At 34.9% G+C, this 11,080-nt stretch overlaps 1 non-coding gene across 1 annotated transcript; it reads left to right on the top strand.

Annotated features, from left to right (window-relative positions):
• Window positions 1-4,190: 4,190 nt before the first annotated feature.
• Window positions 4,191-4,294, top strand: LOC123951240. The gene has a single exon (XR_006820390.1). It is a non-coding gene; the product is annotated as a U6 spliceosomal RNA (small nuclear RNA).
• Window positions 4,295-11,080: the final 6,786 nt, after the last annotated feature.

The following is an 11,080-nucleotide window of genomic DNA, read 5'->3' as shown; positions in this document are numbered from 1 at the left end:
CATCTGACTCCCTGTTCAGTGGGGAGTCTGCTTCTCCTTCTTTCCCTCCTCCGCCCCGACTCTCTTTCTTTCTAATAAATAAAGTATCTTTAAAAAACATGAATTTTATTTTTATCTATCTAATAATTTTTTTCTATTCCTGCCAAGAATGCAGAAAGACATTCTTCTTTAATTTTTTATAGTGGTGTTGAGGTATGATTGATACATAAAAAACTGCACTTACTTAATGTATACAGTTTGATGAGTTTGGACATATGAATATACCCATGATACCATAACCACAATTAAGGTGATAAACATATCCATCCCTTCCAGAAGTTTCCTTGTGTTACTTAGCTATTTTTTTTTTTTCTGGTAAGAAAACTTAAGATGAAATCTTTTTTCTTAACAAATTTTGAAGTGCACCATACTGTATTATTAACTATAAGTGCTGTTATACACCATTTGCTATGACTCTTGTTTGAACTATATTTTAAATCAAGAATTTAGTTTTTGTCTTTAAATGAACCAAAATACCTATAAGCATTCAGCCACACAAAAAATGTCTGCTGAATTCTACATCATGTTATTTATTTATTTATTTATTTATTTTTGCTTTAGCTGTTGTAGGCATAGAATGATCAATGTTTATTACAGGATCTACTAGTATCCCTATAACACTAGGAGATCCCTTTTAAATGCACATATCAACTTGGTTATTCCTGAGATAAGAATAGTGAGATGTAATCGTAGGGTTTTCAGATCACGAACATAATCTTAACAGTGCACATTACAGCCTAATCCCGGAGTCAATTAATAAATTGGTTGAAATAGCAGTTTGATTAAAATCTCAGATGTGCTAATTCATGTTCCTAGTGCCCTTTAATTAAGGCTTTAATAGAGTCTGCAATTACCCGCAAATTTTTTCTTTGTCTTAAATATTTGTGCTTTATCCTTAACTTTCAAAGCTCCTTCAACTCACCAAAGCGTAAGAACAACTAATCTTAGAAACTGAGTTAAGACATAGAGAAATAACTACTATTTCCTTCAGTCAGATGAAGAGTACTGTATGACTTTAAAACGGTTATTGAAATTTAAGTTGCAAATGCATACTTAACTTATGGTTGTGTATTTTGTTGTTTTGGCTTTTGGTTTGTCACTGTTTTTTGTTGTAAAAAAATTACTTGTGGTGAATTTGATAGCATTTTGTGGACTTTTTAAAAAAAGATTTTATTTATTTATTTGAGAGAAAGAACATAGAGGGGGAGGAGGAGGGAGAAGTAGACTCCCCGCTGAGCAGAGAGCCAGATAGGATGGGGGGGGGGGTTCCATCCCAGGACCCTGAGATCATGACCTGAGCCAAAGGCAGAGGTTAACCCACTGAGCCATCCAGGCACCCCTGTGGACATTTCTCTTAAACTGTTTTGGATTTAATATAGAATACTTAACACTCAAATTTATGGTTTTTGTGTTGAAATTTTAACTATAGGAAAATACACGAATTTATCTCATCTTGTTTTTAACTAACATTTTGTGAGCTTTTTTCTGCACCAGGCATTGTTCTGCTTCACATTAACTATTTCACTTATCAGTCCAATAATTGAATTTGGTAGATGCTGTTGTTACCCACATTTTAAAGATAATAGAATTAAGAATAACAGGTTTGAGGTAAATGGTTTGCAGTTACAGGCATGTAAATGGCAGGATTATAACTGTAAGCCAGGTCTGTTGACTCCAAAATTTATAGTCTTACCTATGATAAGCTTATCTCAATTGTTTAAGTTTATTGAATTGTTATTAACTAAACAGCACTTGAGGGCTCAGGTTTAAATTTCTGTTGTGTGATATGACAAATGTTTCTATCAAACTTCCAAATACAGAGACTAACTTACTGATTACTTCACTTAGATGGGAAATACAATGCATTGTTATTGTTTTGTGGTGAATCATGTCTTCACAGTGAAGAGGTTATTATCCCCCAAAACTTTCCTCAAAAATAAACAAATGAGCAAGTAAACAGACCTCAGTTCTTGGGCGCTTTTTTTTTTTAATAAGCAAATATTCCCACATGAAAAACATTACATTAAAAAGCCCACTCTGGATTTGACGGCCATCCAGAACAACTCCCCTCCCACCCACAAAAATGTTCTTTAAGAGAAGAACTGAATCTCTTTATAGAAAGCATGTCTAAGACTGATTTGCAAAACAGAAATACTATAAAAATAGGGGTGCCTGGGTGACTCAGTCATTTAGCCTCCAACTCTTGGTTTTGGCTCAGGTCATGATCTCAGGGTCTTGAGATTGAGCCTTGCCTTGAGCGTTCCATGCTCAGCACAGAATCTGCTCAGGATTTTTCCCCTCTTCCTCTCCCTCCCTCTCTTCAGTTCTCCTCTCCCCCCTCCCCCTCTATGATCCCTTCCCCACCATGCTGCCTCTCTCAAATAAATGAATAATTTTTTTTAAATACTGTAAAAATATGCTCTAGGCCACATGTTGTAAAGTACCAAAGCAATGCAAAAAACAGTAGTTCCTAGCTTAGTTTAGAGGTATGCAAATAAAGATACCAAGTTAAGGGAGTTACCACTTACAAGAAACATTCTAGTATATTCATTGATTCAGAATAGAAAAAGGTTATTTCAAAAAATATACAGACCCTACACTTATAATTGATCATTATAATAATTGTTTGAAAAATTGAAGAAATATGCTTGTATGTTTTGAAATGACTAATGTAATGTAGGAAATGAAAAATATACGAATAGTTCCTGTTTCATATACTCCTGAAATAAGCTCATTGCAACGTTGGTACAATCAGATACTGAAAGGAGTTGAAAAGCAATTATAATCACTTTGTATAGGAAAACATGTTTACAACTCATGTGTTATCAGCTTTTTTATAGATATTCATAGTTTTTAAAATGCAAACTTACATATGAGATATATATATATATATGTCATATAAAAATTGTAGGCCAGCTCAAACTCCAGCAGCATTTCCAGGGATGAGGGGTTTGTGGAAGGAATTTTGTTAAACATTGACAAGGATATTCAGAAAAGTATTTAAGAAGAAGTTGCTTCTCTTTGTAGGTATTCAGCTCATACAATAATTTAAGCAATATGGAAATGGAACAAAGATTGAAAAATAATACAATGGAAGAAAACTATATATTTCAGAAAAGATCTAGTTTATACGAAAATTAAAAAATTTTAATAAAAGAAACATTTACACAATAAAGGAAAGTATATGCCTTTTATCTTAAATTACTTAGACTATATTTAAATACTCAGGAAAATAAATAAAATGTTCATTTTTATTTGATCTACTAATATTCAAATAGTAGGTATTTGGGTTACTACATCTGTTAGAAACAAAATACAGATGAAGCAATTAAGTTTAAAAATATTTTTTGTGGGGCACCTGGATGGCTCAGTGGGTTAAACCTCTGTCTTCGGCTCAGGTCATGATCTCAGGGTCCTGGGATCGAGCCCCTCATTGGGTTCTCTGCTAGGTGGGGAGCCTGCTTCCTCCTCTCTCTCTCTCTCTGCCTGCCTCTCCACCTACTTGAGATATCTGTCTGTCAAATAAATAAATAATATCTTTAAAAATATATATTTTTTCTATTAAATGGTAATATCTGACATTAACCAATGAAATACCTATCATTTAAGTATTTTAAATGCTTTTCTAAAAAAGCAGTGAGGTTTTTCAGAAAATCTTTGCTATAATGATGAAACTAGCTTATAAAGTAATAATAAAATTCTGGTGCCAAAGCCTCAGAAAATACATATTTCCTGATAATTCTCCTAGCCCTGTCCTCTCTTCTCCTGTTTCCTTTTCTACTATTATTTCCCATTTTGATTGTGCAGTTCAGTGTGGCACATCATTTTATGTCTTTATTATTTCAGGGTCTTTCAACACAAATAACCTGTTCTCCTTTCTTAGAGTACTTTTTTTTTTTTTTTAAGATTTTATTTATTTATTTGACAGAGAGAGAGAGATCACAAGTAGGCAGAGAGGCAGGCAGAGAGAGAGGAGGAAGCAGGCTCCCCGCGGAGCAGAGAGCCTGATGCGGGGCTCGATCCCAGGACCCTGAGATCATGACCTGAGCCGAAGGCAGCGGCTTAATCCACTGAGCCACACAGGCGCCCTCTTAGAGTACTTTTGATGTAGATAATTCGTCACCACATTTATAGTAAATAATTAGAAAGTAGTGCTCAGTTTGGCAGTACATATTTTAAAATTGGAATGATACAGAGATTAGCATGGACCCTACGCAAAGATGACATGCAAATTTGTGAAGCATTTAATATTTTTTGACTTGTCACATTTACGGTGTTGTACACCTGAAACTAATGTAACATTATGTCAACTGTCCTTTAACCAAAATAATAAATAAGGGGCGCCTGGGTGGCTTAGTCTTAAGCCTCTGCCTTTGGCTTAGGTCATGATCCTGGGGTTCTGGAATCTAGCCCCACATCAGGTTTCCTGCTCTGCAGGAAGCCTGCTTCTCCCTCTTCTACTCCCACTGCTTGTTTTCCCTCTCTTGCTGTCTCTTCTCTGACAAATAAATAAAATCTTTAAAAAATAATAATAATAATGAGAAAGTAATGAGATGACATATATATATTTAAAACCACATTTCTGTGCTGAGGGGTTACAGACTCTGTGATTATAAAAGTAAATATTGAGCAAAGAATGAATTTTTAGAAAATGTTAATTATGGAGGAATTTGTGGATTATCTCCATAGTATCTACAAATAAAATCTATAAATGCCCATCATCCACCATGGTATTTATTAGAAGGTACTGTTTCATAATAAACAGGGTGTTAACTAATATGTATTGATATACTTCATAATTCTTAGCCTACTTCATATAAAAATAGACATTTCTACATGGTCTATTATAATTAGGATATCTTGAATCCCCATTAGTAAAATTAAGTGTAATAAAGTTACACAATGAAGAAATAGGTAGGTAATTAGGTAGCACTGAATCTAGTAGTTAAGACTTAATTTCATTGATAGCAATTTTAATGTAAGAACAGGCAATAAATTCAGACTCTTCTCTTCCTGATAAGTTTTATGGGCAGGCTATAAATGCTAAACATCAAAAATGATATTTTACCAGGGATTAGGGGCAGCACAGATACTAGTTGACTGAGCCAAGGAAACACATTCTTAGGTAAAGACTCTTTTATACTTTGTAAAATCAGATCTGTGCAAAGGAAGAATGGCCTTAATTCCTGATAATTATGAAAATTAGAATATTTGGTAGGTGGATAGGGAAGATTAAGAGTTACAAAAACTTTAAAAAAGGATGTTCAGAAACTTTGGAAACACTTCGTAGACCAATGCTGAGCTACGCGGAATGAGCACCTGGAATTGGCAGAAACAAAGGAACTCAACCTGGTGAGGAAAAAGGTCACAGGAACAAAAAGATGTCATTACCTCATCAAGGTGTACTGACTGATCTCTGAGGGGAGAAACTGTATCTGTTTTGATTAATGTAATTAGGTGCCCCTCTCCCCTATAATAAAAGCATTGAGCACATCACCTTTAGAAAAGTCGAACTGCTGATGTTCATTCTTTTGTAAAATAGAGATACATCTGGAGCCCAATATCACATGTTTAGCTACGAGATATGGCAGAAGAATCTGGCTTCCACATGGGCATGATTAAAAGACTGTATTTTAATTATTTTTTAGTGTGAATGCCACAGTTTCCCTACTTAGGAGAGACACAGTGCCAAAGTTTTCATATCTCCTGTAACTTTTCTGTTGATAACAAAACAATTGAAATTGACATGTTCACACAGCTTGATTCAGTCCTCAGCATTCTTCATCTGGACTGTTTTAAGAGCTTTCTAATAAGATTCTTTGCTCATGTGATCTCACCACTACCCTTGCACTGTTTTATCTTTCTGAAACAGAGATCTGACCACATTACTTTCATAAATAAAATCATTCATTGCCTTTTTACTAGCATAAATAAAACTCCTGAGCAAATCCCTCCGCAATCTGTTCATTTAGCTCTTTATTGCATTTGTACACTCTTGTTCTCCTCTTTTCCATTTGCCTTGGTTCCTGAAAGCCCAAATTTCTTATCCATTGCCAGGAGTCATGCCATTTCCAGCACAATGAGAAAGCAATTACTTCTTACCCTCACTCCTGTCTCGACTTCTTATTCTCAATTGTCCACCTGGTGAACACCCAACTCCTTGTGGTCAAGGACCTCACTTAAGTGTTGTCCCCTCTAGGGAACCTTTGCTGACTTACCCCGGCAAATTTTAATGTATCCTTCATTCCAGTTTTATTCCATCAAGTTATCAGTTCCCCATAATTATTTAGTTACATAAACACTTTAAAATGAAATGTACCTAGAAGACAACAGTTTTTTAATTGTTACATTATTTGAATAGAGCTTAGCATATGCTAAATTCATATTAACTTTTTTTGACTGAGTAAATGAATAATACTCAACATTTATGAGACATTTATATTTTTCACATATTATGAAGCTACTTTGGACTTCATAAATTTTCTAACTTTAATCCTTTGAGTAAATTTCAGCAACAGAATTTTTTTTTGGAAACAAAACTAAACTACTCTGCTACCCTGCAGATTAAATTTAGTTAGTTATGTAATTCTGCCCACAATTAAATGACCACAGTTGTCTACCTATTAAAATATACTTGAGAACCAGCCTTAAAAAAACTTTTTTAGCTCTGTTGAAATTTGTTCACAAACTAAAATTTCTACCTTTAGAAGAGAGTCGTTCTCATACTTATTTTTTACTTAAAATTCATCTATTCTAAATGCATACTTCCTGCATCCATCCAGTGATCATTGAGCTACTAATATTTAAAATTAATTTGGTGAAGGATATCCATGTAAAACTCATAGCATAATTTATGCTGTAAGGAATTGAAAGCTCAAACAGTATCTTTCCCATTTCATAATTAAAATGAGCAGAAACTAGAGTGGCTCCCCATCTCATCTCCTCTCCTCAACACAGGACCTGCAGTCCTTTAAATGTACCCTTGCATGAGTAGCTTTTGAAGACCCATATTGTCATGATTGTTCTAACTTTCACATACTACACTTTTTAAAAATCCCTTCTTAAAATGAAGCAGCTATAAACCAATATGCTCTTCTAAATGCCAAGCATGTATGCATTTCTCCATTTGCAAATAGATAGTGTTTTTTTATTATTTGTAAACTGCATTTTAGATATCCTTGATTTACGTTTTTCTTAACTCTTGCCCCTCCCCTAGAGTATAACGTGGAATAAGTAGATTTTGCATTAAGATATCTGTTGCAAATACTACCTTCTATTTTTTGTAATGTAGTTTCAGTAGGAATTTTCCCCTCTTTTTCCTTTTTCTCTGTGCCTTTTTTTACACTAACTAAAAAATTCATATGATAATCAAAATTTAACCTACATCTTATATGTCTCTCTATATGTTGTCTGATTAGTGCAGAGAAAAAATAAGAATTATCTCCTCCTCTGCTAGATTTCATGATGCTTGTGTTAATTCATCCTATGGTTGCAATAGCCTTTCTTTTTTTAAGCAACTGTAATTTCTTATGGATTCATACATGCATATTGGCAGTACAATAAGACATACTTTTTAAATGAGTAACAATTGTTTTGTAATATAAAGACTTTGATTAATCAAGGAAAGCATGCATTACCTTGAGTGTGCTCTGAGAGGTTAACCAAGTAAGTGTTTCCTTTTTAAAATACATTTGTTCAGGGGCGCCTGGGCGTCTCAGGGGGTTAAGCCTCTGCCTTTGACTCCGGTTCTGATCTCAGGGTCCTGGGATGGAGCCTGGCATCGGGCTCTCTGCTCAGAGAGGGGGAGCCTGCTTCCCCCTCTCTCTCTGCCTGCCTCTCTGCCTACTTGTGATCTCTCTCGCTGTCAAATAAATAAATAAAATCTTAAAAAAATTAAAATACATTTATTCAACTATTGATTTATTCATTAGCCATTTTTGAGACATCTATTCTGTGTGCATTGCAAAAGATTTTTTTTCCTAAGTGGTTAGACAGCTAAATCAGGTAATTGAATAAAAATATTTAATTATCCAAGGGAAAGCTCTTATTCTGTTGTATATTATCTACGTCACTTTAAGCAAATAGAATTTTTAGAATTCTGAATAAAAATAGAGTTGCTTGTGTTTAGTATGGCATACTTCATGTAAATTATTTCTTATGATCTTTGCATTATAGAGAACACTAATGAAGAACTTGTTGCCAAGATGGGAGGCAAAAGGGCACTTCAGAGACCGTAGATTATTGGAAAAGAAACCCAGTAGTGTTGCTTACACATTAAAGATAACCTTACCATAAAAGGAAACAAAAAATTTTTTTTTGAGAAGACATCTGATCTTCTGTTCAACTCTAAAAAATAGAAATTCACAAATGACTCCTTGAGTCTAGCTTTCTGGTTTTACTGTCCACCTTTCTCCCATTCTCATGTTTATTAATCTGCTCTACTATCAGTTCTATCTCTATTCATACACTGTACTTAACCTGGTTCTTCAGCAATCTCAAAAGCATATTTATATATTTAAAAATATATAATTAAAAGAACTTGTTCCTATAAGTCTTAGGATCAGGCAGTTGCCTATGCTTTATTACCTTTTCTTCTTTTACATATTACGCAAATTTTTGTAGCTTTCTTGAAGTAAAAGAATTTAATTTTCTCCCTTAGCACAGTAATGTGTGAATCTTAAATTACACTCAAATAAGAGTATTTCTCCAAACTACAAATATTTGAATTTTTAATTAGGTGAGAATGATATAAAGTATAAAGACAAGAGATTGAGGACACAGAAATATTGAGGTAAAAGGAAATATCTAAATCTTTGACTTGCAGTCTGTTCTACTAAAAAATTTTGACTCTTGTGAAGGGTGCCTAGGTGACTCAGTTGGTTAAGCATCTGCCTTTGGCTCAGGTCATGATCTCAGGGTCCTGGGATTGAGTAGGCCCTGTGTGGCTTCTCTGCTCCCAGGGAAACTGCCTCTCCCTCTCTCTCTGTCCCCCTCCCCCACCACCCAGGTCCATGTTTTCTCTTCCTCTCACACATGCAAATAAATAAAATCTTCAAAAAAATATTTTGACTTTTGTGTATTTCATTCATAAAAATAAGAAAGGGACTGAAGCCTATGAGAAATCTGAACAAGATTGTGGTTTGACAGCCAATTGATTATGACTGATTGGTGACTTCGTCGTTAGCAATTTGATCACTGTTTTCCAGTTCCCACAATCTGCTCATCCAGCTGTCCAAGGAATGCTACTGAAGTAGGCTGTCTCCATTCTCTCTCCCATCTGCTGTTTTTATTTTTACACTTTAATTATGAAATTTGGTCCAGAAAAATGGAAAATTTTGCATTATTTTACAACTACAGTAAATTTTTCATAATCTTAGCAAAGAGTGGTCAGTCATGTGGTATAAGAACACTGGACAAAATCTTATGTGACCAGGGTTCTTACTCCTCTTTTACCACCAACTAGCTAAATAGCACTGGTCAAATAACTCTCCTTTTCTGTGATTCCATTACTTGAAAGGAATAGGTTATTGCAGATTATGGACAGAGCAAAGTATTAATATTAAATCTTAAGAAATTACTCCCATATAACTCTATTGCTACAAAAACAGATTTAAAAAATCTGTCTTGGGGCACCTGGGTGGCTCAGTGGTTTGAGTAGCTGACTTGTGACTTGGCTCAGGTCATGGTCTCAGGGTCCTGGAATCAAGTTCTGCATCAGCTTCCACACTCAGCAGGGGGTCTGCTTCAGGATTCCCTCTATCCCTCTCTCCTACAACCACCTCAAATAAATAATTAAATACATTAAAATAAAAAATCTGCCTAAGTTTAGATCTGGCATAATGGGGCCCCTGGGTGGCTCAGTCATTAAGGGTCTGCCTTCAGCTCAGGTCATGATCCCAGGGTCCTGGGATCGAGCCCTGCATCGAGCTCCCTGCTTCTCCCTTTCCCACTCCCCCTGCTTGTGATCCCTCTCTTACTGTCAAAAAAAAAAAAAAATATTTAAAAAAAAGAGAACTGGCATGATGTCAGACATATAGACTTGGTCAGAATAAAGAGCCTAGAAATAAACCCACACATATATATTGTCAGTTGGTTTTGACAAACGATGCAATGGGGTAAAGACTATGTCTTTAACAAGTGGTGTTGGGAATGCTGGATATCTGTATGCAGAATAAAATTGGACCTATATTTTACACAATACAAAAAACTCAACTCAAGGGGCCCCTGGGTGGCTCAGTCAGTTGAGTAGCTGCATTTGGCTTGGGTCATGATCCTGGGTCCTGGTATCAAGCCCCATGTTAGGCTCCCTGCTCATTGAGGAATCTGCTTCTCCCTCTGCCCCCTTAACCCTGCTCATGCTCTCTCTCTTTCAAATAAATAAGTAAAAATCTTCGCAAAAAATCCAACGCAAAATAGATTAAAAACTTAAACATAAGAACTGAAATTATAAAAATCTTAGAAGAAAACCTAAGGGGAAATCTTCATGGCTTGGTTCTTGGTAATGATTTCTTGGATATGACACTAAAGGATAGGAAAAAAAAAAAGTAAAAATATACGTGGACAATAGCAAACTAAAAAAGTTCTGCACGGTAAAAGAAACAATCTTTTGAGTGAAAAAGTGACCCAAAAAATGGGAAAAATATTTACAATTCACATATTGGATAAGGTTTTTTTACCCAAAATATATGAGGAACTCCTAAACTTGATAGCAAACAAACCAAAACAACAAATAACTATTAAAAAATGAGAAAGGGACTTGAACAGACATCTTCCCAAAAAAGACATACAAGTGGCTAACAGAATATGAAAAACTGATCCACATTATTAATCAAAAGGAAAATGCAAATGAAAATCACAATGAGATATCACCTCACATCTAGGATAGCTATTATAAAAAAAAAAAAATTGGTGTGGATGTGTAAAAACTGGAACCCTGGTACAGTGTTGGTGGAAATGTAAAATGGTGCAGGGGCTATAGAAAACAATGTGGAATTTTTTCAAAAGATTAGAAACAGAGCTACCATATAATCCAACAATCTCA

Source organism: Meles meles, chromosome 9, assembly GCF_922984935.1.
Source record: "Meles meles chromosome 9, mMelMel3.1 paternal haplotype, whole genome shotgun sequence".
Lineage (NCBI taxonomy): Eukaryota > Metazoa > Chordata > Mammalia > Carnivora > Mustelidae > Meles > Meles meles.
Note: the sequence above shows the minus strand (reverse complement) of the source record. Positions and strands in the feature narration are given on the sequence as shown.